A 12,255-nucleotide genomic window follows, 5' to 3' on the forward strand; every position below is an offset into this window, starting at 1 on the left:
GGAAAAGACAAGCAGGATGGTAAGGCTGGGAGGGGAGATGCTCTGGGCAGGGGCCAGGCCTGTCCGGGCCAGCGAGGAGGCCAAGGCACAGCATTCCAGCTCTGTGTGCACATACCGGGAGAGCAGCTGGTGGGCTGGTGCCAGTTCATTCCTGAGCAGCTGCGGGGCCCGGCAGAGGGGCAGTGGGGCAGGGTGCTTTACTAAGGGCCCCCCCAGCCCCAGGAGTCAGTGCTGACAAGCTCGACAAGAGTCCCAGCATGGCCCAAGTCCAGCACAGGAGCATGGGGTGACACGTGCCACCAGAGAGATAACACCATCCCAAGGGATGATGCTGGCACCTGCAGCATCGCTTTCGGTGTACCCCCCTTGTACAGGCTTCATTGTCCCCCCGAGGCAGCTGCCCACCCACAGCCTCCCCTCTCTCCTCCCTCGTGCTGGCACTTGGCCCCACAGCAACCCGCTGACGAATCCTGCGTTCTTATGGCAGAAGCCAATTCCCCCCCCCCCCCCCCACTAATCTGCCCGTGCATGCAGCCTCCACCTGCTGAGCCAGCGGAAGCCGTGCTCAGCCAGCCCCAGCCAGCACCAGGGCTCTGAAACCCACTCCGGCTGCAGCGCCTGTAGGGTGGCAAAGCTTTGCACCCTGGTCCTGCTGCCGCGGGAAATCCCAACGCTGCTTGGCACCAGGCAGTGAGGAGTCTGCAGGCAGCATCATCTGGCACCAGGAGAGCTGAGCTATCAAGGTAAGGGCAGGGTGCAGGCAGGGAGGTGTCCCGAGTAAGCAGTGTCCCTGCCGTGCCTTGTTCTGCCGGGCACCAAGGAGAGGAGCTGGTTCCAGTTTCCTCCGCTGAGCCAAGGTCTCGTCCCCCTTTTCGGAGGCTCGGCAGTCCTGCTGCAAGGTCACCCTGCAGCCGGGAGCCTGTGCTGGGCTCTGGGGCCATCACACACTGAGGGACCCCAACTGGGGTTCGGAGCTTCCTAATTCCAGAGCAGGCAAGGAGCCTGACCCCGGCGCAGGGGGAAGAGAAAGCGGGGAGCAGCAGTGGAGGGGGCTGCCTGCGGCACCCTGCCCTCCTTGCCTCGGCTGAAGGACAGCACGGCTATGCCCCCCTCCCAGGGCAGCAGGGCCAGCCGTCCGTTCCAGGAAGAGGGGAGACACTGGGGAAAAGCCAGAGCATGGACATTCCTGTGCCGGAGCGGCGGCAGCGGGGTGACCCCGGCAGCCTCCCGCTCTCAGGTGCGGCCGATGCGGCTGTGGGGGGGCGGGTCAAAGCGGGGTGCGAGGGGTGGGGGCACCGTGCCGCGGGGCCGAGGGCTGTCCCGGCCCGCCCGCGGTGCCCTTGGCGCGGCGGGCAGCGCTAGGACCCGGCCGGCACTGCCGGCGCTGCTGGCACCGTGCGCCGGGGACGGGACCGTGCCTGCGCCGCGGGAAGGAGCCGGCAACCCCGGGGAAACGTGTAAGCGACCCGGCTGCCTCGGGCGGGGGGTGCTGGGGCGGAGCGGGGCCCCTGGCAGCAGCGGAGGCGCTCGGGGAAGCGCTGGGAGCCGGCTGGAGCCGTCCCGCGGCCGTGCGGGCGGCCGGGGCTGTGCGGGCGGCCGGCTGGCTCGGCCCCGCTCCTGCCGGTGCTGGCTGCTGTGCCTTTCCTTCCCCTCCCTCCACAGGACAGCCGCGGGGCCGGCCAGGGAGCCTGTCCCAGGAGCACGATACCACAGGGCAAGCAACGCTTCCCCTTTCGCCATCCCCCGAAACAGCCAGCTGGGGACGGTGTTTGGTTACCCTGCTCGTGGTAGATGTCACCAGGCCACTGGCACAGCCACCGCTTACTGGCTCCGTCACCTTCCTGTGTCAGTCCCAGCCCACTCTCAGTGCTGGCCCCGTCCCTGGCCCGCCAGTCACATGTTCCTGGATGGCCCCGGGGGTGCCTGCACCACAGAGAGCACCTCCAGGGAGCCCTCCACGTTCTTGGGGATCCTGGGGCAGTGCCACCGCTCATCTCCCTGCCAGAGCTTCTTCTACAACCCCATTCGCCTCTTGCAGGCCCTTTGTCCCTGTAGCCGGGCGCTCTCCCATGACCCTTTCTATTTGTAGGCTGACCGCTGGGAGCTTGCCCTTCCCCCTTGCACCATTCCCCACGCAGGTCCTTTCCCCCCAGGCACCATTCCCTATCTGCCCTCGGCGTGATTTGGCCCGGTGCAGAGGTCCTGGCTGCGTTCTGAGTCCAAGGCATGGCCCAAGGCTTGTTTGCAGGAGCCTGACCTCGCGTGCAGGCAGAAGAGAGGTGAAGGTACAGGCAGAGCAGGGTTCGTAGCATGGCCCTTGATCCAAATCAGTGGTGCCTCTCAAGGTCAGGGCACTGCTCTGCTGCCCCAGTAAAGGTCTTAATGCAAGAGGTGAGAAAACAGGGTCCCCACTGCTGCTTTTTGTCCTTATCCATCCACTGCCCTGCTGCTGTCCTGGGAAGGGAGTGGGTGCTGTAGGGGCTGAAATGGATCAGAAAACAGAGAGTGAGGGAAGCTGGCACAGCTGGGTGGTAGGGGATATAGTGAAATTTATCTGTCATGCTCCTTAGGCTTGTACAGGGAAGGTGATAGAGGATGTGGTGAAGGAGCACCAGCTGTGCTGCCCTGCTTTCTGGACAGACATATAAGAAGTCCTGCCACTCCCTACCAGGAATGCCTGGAGCATCCCTGAAGGCAACCTAGATGTCACTGAGACCAGCAAGATGGGAGATACTGGGCAGCAGTGGCAGAGAAGCCGATCCTTCATTAGAGCAGGCAGCTCTGCCCTGAGCTACTGCCAGCAACAAGACCCTCCAGGGCTCTCCAGAAAGCTGGTTTTTGTGGAGGTCTTTTCCTTCTTGAGAAGCCTGCTTTTTTTGCAGGGAACGCAGCACCTTCATGACTGCAGATGCAAAGCAGGGCCAGCAGCGGCCCTGCTGGGCTCTGCATAGCAGCTCCACTCTGCTGTGAAGCTTCCCAACTCCACCATCCCAGGACACAGCATTAGCAAAAGTCAGGTGAGGCTTTCCCACCTGCTTGCATCCTCAGATCCTGTGTGGAGAGTGGAGAAGACAGGGGGTTGGTGATGTCTGCAGCTTCTCCCCAGAAAAGGGATTTTTGTGGGAAGCCAGCCACCACTGTTGTCCCGGCTGGTTTTTGTTATCTGGCTTGCCAGAAGATAGATCTACTGGGTCTGGGCAGCAGTGTTAGAAGAGCAGGCTGTTTCCCCAGAGACTGAGTCCCTATCAGCTGAGTATGGATGTACAGAATAAGCCTGGGGCTCTGAGGCCCTGGGAGGGTTGTGCCAGGAGCCCCTCTTATCCTTGAGGTCTTGTGGCACAAGGGTGCTTCTGGATGCCTCACAGAAGCAAGGAGAGAAGCAGGCAAGTTGCCTTTTGAAAAGTAACCTGTGCTGAGGAGGTGCACTTCAAGTCTTTCCCCATCCCATCCCTGTGGAATTTGGTGTTCTCAGGAGACCAGCCAGGACTCCTTCCTCTGTGGCCTGCAGCTGAGCAGCAAGCACAGCTCTGCAGGACATGTTCAGGGTTTCTGTCACGGTCTTATGACCTTATGTGATCCATCCTGACCCTGAAAATCTGCTTCCTAACACTATCCCTGCCCTTCTGCATAGTGTGTTACCTATAGGCAAACTCTGTTTCTTTAAACCACCTTCACACAAAAAGCTCCTGTTTCTGCCCTCGGATTTTCCTGCTTACTCCTAGATTTCCCGGCTCCCACTCATCCCCAGTCCACACTTCGGGGTGCCCTGTCCCACTCTGTGCTCTTGGCTCCCAGTGCCGCTCATTCCCCCGTTTCCCTGCTGCCGCTCGCTGCCTTCTCATCCTCACGGTGACCCCAGTGCCGTGCCCACCCTTCCCTAAACCCGCTGCCCGAGGGGTGGCTTGGGATGCCTCCCCACCCTGGAATGCCAGTCCCTCTCCCACCACCACCAGCTCGGCACCCCCCGCGCTGGGGCGGCATTCCCGGAGCCAGGCTTAACTAGCCCTAAAGCAAATTAATTCCTTCCCCGTGCGCTCCCCGTGCTCCGCTCGGGCCGGGCCTGCAGCGCCCCGCGCGGCCGCCAGGGGGCAGCGCCGGCCCGCGCCCCGCCCGTCCGCTTGGGGCTAGCGCCGAACCGAACCGGGACATGCCCGAGCCCCCCGGGGCCCGACGGCTCTGCACAGGGTGGGAAGGGGCCAGAGGGAGCTCTGGGCCGGCCGCGGGGCACACTGCAGGCTCCTGGTGTGCGGGGTGCAGGACCCCCCGAGGGTTCCGGGTTGGAGCATCCTCTGCCCGCCGCTGCGCACTCAGCTTTGCAGAGGAAGCGGGGGAGGGCAGTCCCAGTGGTACCCTGGCAGCTGGGCTGCTGGTCATGGGTCTGACCTGCCCTTCTTTTGATGTCGCATGGTTGTGCTGCGCTGGGTGGCCTGGGGGCCTCGTTTCAGCTTGGGAACCTGCGGAAGCATGACTGGCACGGAGAAAAAATGATGAACGGCTGGTACTGTTGGAAGCTGTGGGAAAGGGCCCTCCTGGAGACCTCCCTGGGGGATGTTTAGGAGCATTCAGCCACAGCTCCGCTGCTGATTCGCCCAAAGGGGAAAGCATGACTGGATGGACTTAGTCTCCAGACGGGATTTAGTCAGCCTTGCCAGACATTTGCACAGAGCGGAATTCCTCCACGCCAGCCAGCAAATGTTGGGCCAGGCACAGACCGGGGCTGGCACGGCTATGAGAGCTCCTGGACCTATGTTTGGAGCCCTCATCTCTGCAGGTGGCCGTGTGCCATGGTCCCCGTGGTGCCAGTGGCCACAGAGACTGCCCAGGGAGCAGGCTGGCTGGGAGAACAGGTAGGCACCTGGGCCATGCAGGATGGGCAGACTCTGGCTGCAGCAGCACTCACAGAGAGCTGGAGCATGGCTCTGCCTGCTGCCACCGAGGTGCCTCGGGAAGGCTGATGGGAGCCACTGCTTCAGGCTATTTTCCAGAGCTTGCATTCACCCATCCTACAGAAAGCCACTTAGATGGTTCTTGGAGACCCCGGGAGTCGCTGGGCACCTTGCTGCACTGGGGTGTGGATGGATGTGAACGGGACCACACAGCAGCTGCCACCCCCTTCCTCTTGCCAGGTTTCCTGGTTCCCAGCAGCCCACAGCTCCCCTGCGGTGTTTTACGAGTGTAGCTGAGTGCCAGCCAACTTCTTAATGGCTGTGCTCCATCGTGGGAGACTGGTGCTGCCAGCTAAGGAGGAGGATGTGCCCCCGGCACTGCTTCAATGGGCCAGATGACCTTGGCTATAGTGTGGCTCCCTCTGCCAGCACCAGCTCCATCCTCAGCCAAGGAGACCTGGGGTGACACCATGACTGGTGCTTGGAGTGGTCTGTGCCCCAGGGCTGCCATTTCTGAATGCCACAGGGTGTTCCTGCCTGCCTCAGAGCCAGGGGTTAACCCTGGCTCCTCTGCTACAAGTGGGAGCCTGAACTGTGTGTCTTGAGTTTATCCAAGCCTCAGCTTGGGCCCTGGCAGGTGGAGATGCCTGCAGTGAGGTAACAATTCACCCTTGGCCCCTGGTGGCACAGCTGTCACTCAGTAACTAGCACCCAGCAGCTCAGCTGCTAATTGGTGCCATTTAGTCAATATTTAGTGCCTTAATGCTTGTAGCAGAAATTAAATGTGTAGCTGCAGCTCAGGAGAGGGCAGCAGCAGTGCAGGGAGGGAGGCAGAGGGATGGGGATGGAGGAGGGAGGGATTGCTTGCACCCAGGAGATGGTGAGGATGGGAGATCCTCAGAAGTGGCTTGGGCAGAGGGGCTGGTGTCCCCCAGGCTTACAGCAGGGAGATGCCCTGTGTCCCAAAGATGCTGCTGTTCCCCTGGGACAGGCTGCCCCTCCTCCAGCAGCCTGAGAGGGGGCTGGAGCTTTGACTGTCCGTGCCAGGCCCCAGGAGCCCCGTGGGCAGCACGGGCCCCTTGCTGAGCTGTGACCAATCAGCGGACAATGGGATTTGTTTCTGCTTGCCCAGCTGGAAAACACCCATGGCCCTGCCACTGGGCTGGAGGTGCATGGAGGCCCTTCCTTGTCATGTTTCCAGACCATTTGCTCACCAGGGCTGTGAGTGCTTGGGGGTAGCAGTATCACCACAGTGCATCTCAGTGCTACCAGCGAAGGGGGGTGCTTAGCATGGGGAGGTTGGGGCTGATTGACACCAAGGGCCTCCTTCTGCCTTGCCTGTCCTTGCAGGATTTCACCCAGGGCTGCTTTGCTGCTGGCAGAGAGCTCCTGCTGCCCTCAGCCCACTAGTGAAGAAGTCACAGAGAATTGCCTGACTCTATCCCTGCAGGCCGAGCCGTGCAAGGAAGCAGAGGGACGGCAGGATGCTGGAGGTGTGCGTGGCTCCCTGCAAGCGGTGATGTGCCAGCTGCATCTCTGTGCCACAGGCAGAGTTCAGGAGGGTATCGTAGCCCACACGTTCCCCACCTCGTCCCAGCAAGGCTCAGGCCATCAGGTGAGCATGACCTCTGTGCTACCACCTCATCCCAAAATACAGGGCAGGGCACCAAGAGCCCAGGGATCACCATCAAGAGTCCTGCAAGCAATGACTGGAGATCTCTCACCCCCAAAAAAACTCTGCCAGGACCAGGACCCTGCCCCAGGGTCAGCCAGGACCAGCAAGGGAATAGCAAAACTAAAACGATCAGTCCCTGAGCCCTGAGTCACTCTCCTCAGCAACAGGCTGAGATGCTTTGATGACTATCAAAGCATCCATGATCCCTGTAGTCTTGTTATAACTGGATTCCCAAGAGCCTGTAGTAGGGTTGTTTTTGCCCCTATTGGCTAATAGATTAATAACCTGGTGCACTTGACTATGTTTCCCTCCGTGTGACTGATTAAAATGCCCCTTTTCCCCCTTTCCCCATACGGCTGCCTTGTCACACATGCAGACAATTGGATACAGCTGCTAATCTGCTTGCCATTCCACTACTGCTCTGCCTTTCAGACACACTGGCTCTCTGTTTCTCTGCTCCATGGCCCTGAGGGCCAGCACAGAGGCTCTGTGAGCTGACCTGCCCATGCCTTCCTCTGGAATGGGGCAGGCAGCATCCAGCGGAGGGAAGAGCAGTCAGTGTGGGTCATGTTTGCAAAGGGAAGGGTGGTTTTGCAATGGAAAGGAGACCTGGATGGCATGCAGTCCCCTGGCCTCAGCTCAGGTGCAGGCTGATGGCCTTGCCATGCCTCAGTTTACCCTGTCCCTAGCACAGGCAAATTACAGGGAAAGGGAAATCTCATTGCAGAGGAGGGCTGGTGGGTTAATTAATGTATGGTTGCAAAGTGCTTGCAAATCTCCAAGGAAAGCGGTCGACGTGGGTGCCAAGTGTAAAGGATTCTGGAAACATTAAGTGCCTGCAAATGCAGCCTAAAACTCAGATATTGCCCAGGAGGCACCAAAAATACTCTTTAGCTCCTATGATGCATTATCCACTGCCTGGAATAAATCTCCCTTTTTGCTCTTGCTTTCCAAACCAGTTGTTTGTTTGTTTTCCCCTTTTGGATTTCATAGCTTTAGTTAAAGCAGGGAATTGCTATAAGGGAGGAGGGAAAAAAAAAAAAAAAAAAAAAAAGGCAGCTTTTGTGAAAGGTTTGGCAGCAAGTGTCACTGAAGGGAGAGCACTTGGCCTGTTTGTTCTGCCTGTTACAAACTAGCTGTGAGCAGAGTGTGCAAACTGGGCTCCAGGTGACAGCATCACCTGCAGCGCATGTTCGAGTTTCCAGAAAGACAACTCAAAGGGCTGGGCAGCTTCACCCCACCAGCATGTTCTGGGAAGCATGTCCATGGGACTTCCAGCCTTATGTAAGGGAGAGGCTTTGCTGGCTGCCTTCCTCCCTGCCTTCTCCCTTTGCTCTGGGGAGCGCAGCAGTCTGCCAACAGCAGCAGCGTGTTCTGGCACTGTGCTGCTGCTTTGGGGATGGAGAGGGTGGGAGCACAGCAAACCCCCGGGCCCCACTTGAGGCAGCCTTTCCTCCTTGCCCGAATTACACAGGGGAGAAACATCTGGCTCTGTGGGTCATACGGTGGTGGGCCCAGGACCAGTGCTGGGCAAAGCACAGCTGTTTCCAGTTTGGAGCAGAGACTGTTTTCGTAGCTGTGTGCTTTTTCTAGGAGGTTGTTATTGTACACGCAGAGGTGAAGATGATGAGTCACTTGGGAGCAGAGGGTTCTTCAAGCACAACACCTTTACCAAGATGAAGCAAGGCCACTTGGCCCTGCAGCAAGGGCTCATGTTTGTGGGGCAATAAATGAGTGCAATTTGTTACCTCCCCATGCACTGTAGAGGAGGTGTCACCCCTCTGAAACTGCAAGCTGCCACTGACATTACACAACACAAGGACCTGCATCGCTCTCAGGAGCAGCCGTGCTCCGAGGGGCTGAAGTGCCTCTACGGAGAAGAGAACTTTGAGTAAAATATCTCCTGTCCTGCAGCAGCCAGGGCTGGGTTTTGAAGGACACTCACTGTCTCTCAGACTTAGCCTTCTTCACCCCACGGTGTCTTGCTCGCTCCAGGATTTCTGCCTGCACAAGAGAAGCCATCGTTAGACCCTGTCCTGCAAGTAGGGGATGGGTGGGTGCCCGGGTGTGTGCAGGGAAGCAGCCAGCAGCCCGTGCTGTGCTCAGGAGATGGAAGTTGCCTTTCTCCGTGCCTCCCCTCAGGGCTATCTGCTGGTCTCCTGTCTGCCTGCGGTCACCAGCGGTTGGGATGCTGTTCAGCACTAATGGATTTCAGCCCCCCCATCTCCAGTGAGAGCTGTCTCTATGGAGAGATGTTTGATTCCAGTGATTGGGGGAGTGGCTGTGCAGACAGGACCAGAGCTGCCAATTAGAGAACATTTAATCCTGTACTTTGGTGATGGTAAGTGCTACGCGCCCTGCTGCTGAAAGCCTGGGGTGAGGCAGCGGCTACACCCGCCCTGTCCTGAAGGAGAAACTTCCTGGAATATCCGCTCAAAGGTAAATTTTGCGGTGGTTTCTCCTCCCGATGGGGTCTGAGGTTATAATTGTTGAGGCTGAGAGCCTTGTCCTGGCTTCTGGAAGCACAAGTGTCAGTTTGGGCAGCGCCAGTCTGGACCCTGTGCTCAAGTTCCTGGGGGAATCGGTTTCTCACAGATTTAGTCTGTGCTAAAGTTGGAGCTTATATAGAAAAATAAAATTGTAGCGATGCTCAAATTTTAGCTCATGCTGCTGAGCAGCAAGTGTGGATATCACAAGGAGAAACACGGTGCCCAAGCTGCTGTGGCATCCATATTCCAGGGAGTGCCAAGGGGACTTGTGTGGCTCTGTGGGGGACAAAATGGCACGTCTCAAAGCTAGAGAGGAGGTGACATAAGACACCCCAAGCAGGCCTCCTTGCTTTTCTGTTTTGTTTGGATTTTGCAGAGAAGAGAGGAGAGAAAAGACAAGGCAGGGTGGGGAGAGGAGAGGTCTTGTGTGTGCTGCAGCTTACCCAGAACACCTTCCAGACCAGAACGGCTTACAGAAATGGGGCTGAGGAAAGGCAGGCCCAGGGCTTGGGTCTGTCATTGCCTGGGAGATGCAGCCTGGGAGCTTTAATTGGAGATGAGAGCTTTTAAATTTAATTTGATCTGATATGGATCTTAAATTTAAGAAAAGAGCCTCCTGTCTCACTATCTGGCAGTGCTGTCTGCCGCTCTCCTCATGTTGTTAGTGTACCCTACTATCTGACCCCAGAAGCCCATAATCATGACAAATATCTATGGTCAGAGGAGAGGGAGAGATGCAGCTGTGGAGGCTGCTGCTGACCAGAGATCAGTGCAGAGGTCTTTTCCTCAGGGTGACACTCCACAGTGTCATTGTTGCAGATCAGAAAGCCCCGGTAGCTGTCTCAACCCTGTTGCCACTGCCTTTTTCTTGGGCTTTAAGGACTTTTTGCTTACGTGGCAATGCTGTGTAGGTCTGTCTTAAAATACAAGCTTGGTGCTTGGATTCTGCAGGAAGATGTGTGTTAGAGATCATCTTGCTGAGAGAGCGTGAGAATGAGAATCTGCCAGGGCTTTCGAGGGTGTTTTAACTTCTGGTTTTAATTTCTAACCCAAACTGATCACCATCTGCAGAGAATTTTCTGAGGCTGTCTATTAATGGTACAAATGTTTTAATGGTCAAAGCTGCTGCAGGGACTTTATGGTGCCACTGCCTGTGCCTGCACAGCACAGTGAATGGAGAGAGCCAGGAAAGCCCTGTTTTCCTTTAAACATACAGCTAGATAAAAAAATATTTCTGTGACTGTTTAACCGCACGGATATAAGGTTAAATTCAGGTGCACTCCCCTTTGCTGGGGGACAAAGTACCTGAGGAATCCTCCACGTTTGCACTTCAGATGAGCAACAGGCTTTTATCACAGTGGAGTAGATATCAGTCCTGGAGAGATAGGAACCTGAAGGCGGCAGCCGGAAAAAAACTACTAGCGTTTTGTCTGCCCTTTGGATACTGAATACACATATATCCTCCAAATATAGGGGGATTGCTAAGGTTCACAGGGCTCTGCACATTGCCTGCCATCCTGGGTAGCACCACCACGAATACACAGTGCAAAAAGTGCTGTCTTTAATCCTCTCTGTGACTTACAGAATTGTAAATGGTTAATGGTTTGGTTTGAAAGGGACCTTAAGGATCATTAAGTTCCAATCCTGCTGCCATGGGCAGGGATGACATGCACTGGATCAGTAACTCAAGAAAGTTATTTATATATATATATAAAATATGTGTGTGTATACACGTGCATATGTATATTTGTGTGTACGTACATATACACATCCGTATATATATACAAATATGTACACATATATATTACACCCTTAGGTGGTGACTGCCAGCAAGGTGTTTTTGCCTGAATTAGAATGCAGCATGGGGGACAAGGGAGGAACGCAGCGAACTAGGGGCCAGTTCACACTCCGTTTAGAGCCATAATTTAACGCACCGCTCTCTTTCGAGCTGCAGTATCTGCTAACGCAAGGACACGAACGGAAGCCCGGCTGGGTCGGAGGGGGCTTGTTTTCTTTCCCTTTCCCCCCAGCAGCGCGGGCGGGCCGGGGGTTTCCCGCCAGATGCGGGGCGTGGAGCCGCGGTGGGCGCGGCCGTGGGGGGAGCCAGGGGCGGGCGGCCGGGCAGGGACGGCGGCACAGCGCGGGCAGCGGCGGCGGGAGCGCGGCGCAGGTGGGTTCGGTGCGCACGGCTGCCCGCCCGGGACCGCGGCTCCCGTATCCCTCTTCTGCGGGGGCCAGCGGGGACGGGGAGCGGCGGGAAGGGGGAAAACCCGCCGCTCTCCCACGCGGGAACCGCGTGGCGCTGGAGGCGCGGAGAGGCGGAGTTTGGAGAGCGGGACGGGGGCGGATGGCGGTTCTGCCGCTCGCACCGCGGAGAGAAGGAGCGGGCAGCGGGCGGTGCGCGCTCCCCTTACAGATACTGGCCCGAAGTCGCCGAGCTTTTGGCCGCCCCGGCTCCCTGCGAGGCTTCGCGCGGCGTTTCAAAACTGCCGGGTGCAGCAGAGGGGAGCCCTCGGAGGGATACCCCGAGCTCAGGAATCGTTGCCGCAGCGTGGGGAGAGGCGGCTTGCGAGTCGCGTCTTGGGGGACCGGGCGGGGTTTTGATGCACAGATGCTGCTTTTCGGCGGAGAGGGTCTTCCTTGGTACCTTGCACGGCAGCTACAAATCCCCTTTCATAGTTACTGCCGGGGGGAGAGCGTGTGGTTGTGGGATGCCAAGTGGTGCGGCCAGCACGTGGCTCTGGGGATGCAGGGTGAAGTGATGCTCTGGTACCTGGGATGCAGGACTTCACCGGGGGGGTTGTGCCGCGGTCCTCCGGCTGCAGAGGTGCACATCCGTGCCGAACAGGGTCTGTCTGGCAGCTTGCCCCAGCCGGCCGCCGTGCTGGGGACCCGCTGGCAGGTGCGTGGGCAGGGTGCCATGTGCTGCCATGTGCGAGAAGTGGGGCAGAGCCCCCTCGGCTGGCAGAAAAACACTTGGGTCGGGGTTGCTCCAGGTCCTGCTCGAGAAAATGCTCCCAGTTGGCTGTGGGATGTTGTGGATGATTTCAATGAGTGTTTCTTTCCATTCCTGAGTAAACCATCTGTGTTAATGGAGAGCCCGGTGCAGGCAGAAGTACCAGGAGCTCCTGTAGAGCCCTTTTGTGCTGTCCTCTTCACCCCTGTAGTTAAATCTGAGCCTCTCACCCCTGCTAGATGCTAATAC

The 12,255-nt window shown here is 57.9% G+C and overlaps 1 protein-coding gene across 4 annotated transcripts in view; it reads left to right on the forward strand.

Annotated features, from left to right (window-relative positions):
* Positions 1-548: 548 nt before the first annotated feature.
* The window catches only part of SLC29A1 (solute carrier family 29 member 1 (Augustine blood group)), a 32,405-nt gene continuing 20,698 nt past the window's right edge, over positions 549-12,255 (forward strand). The window contains exons 1-2 of one of the 4 annotated variants that reach the window (XM_056487663.1): positions 549-743; positions 6,337-6,501. The gene's annotated coding sequence lies outside the window, so the exon portion shown is untranslated. Of the gene's footprint in view, positions 744-1,322; positions 1,458-6,336; positions 6,502-8,868; positions 9,001-11,155; positions 11,221-12,255 lie in introns of those variants that run through there. The other 3 variants (XM_056487662.1, XM_056487666.1, XM_056487667.1) reach the window with 3 other exon arrangements.

This window comes from Oenanthe melanoleuca, chromosome 3 (genome assembly GCF_029582105.1).
Source record: "Oenanthe melanoleuca isolate GR-GAL-2019-014 chromosome 3, OMel1.0, whole genome shotgun sequence".
Taxonomy (NCBI): domain Eukaryota; kingdom Metazoa; phylum Chordata; class Aves; order Passeriformes; family Muscicapidae; genus Oenanthe; species Oenanthe melanoleuca.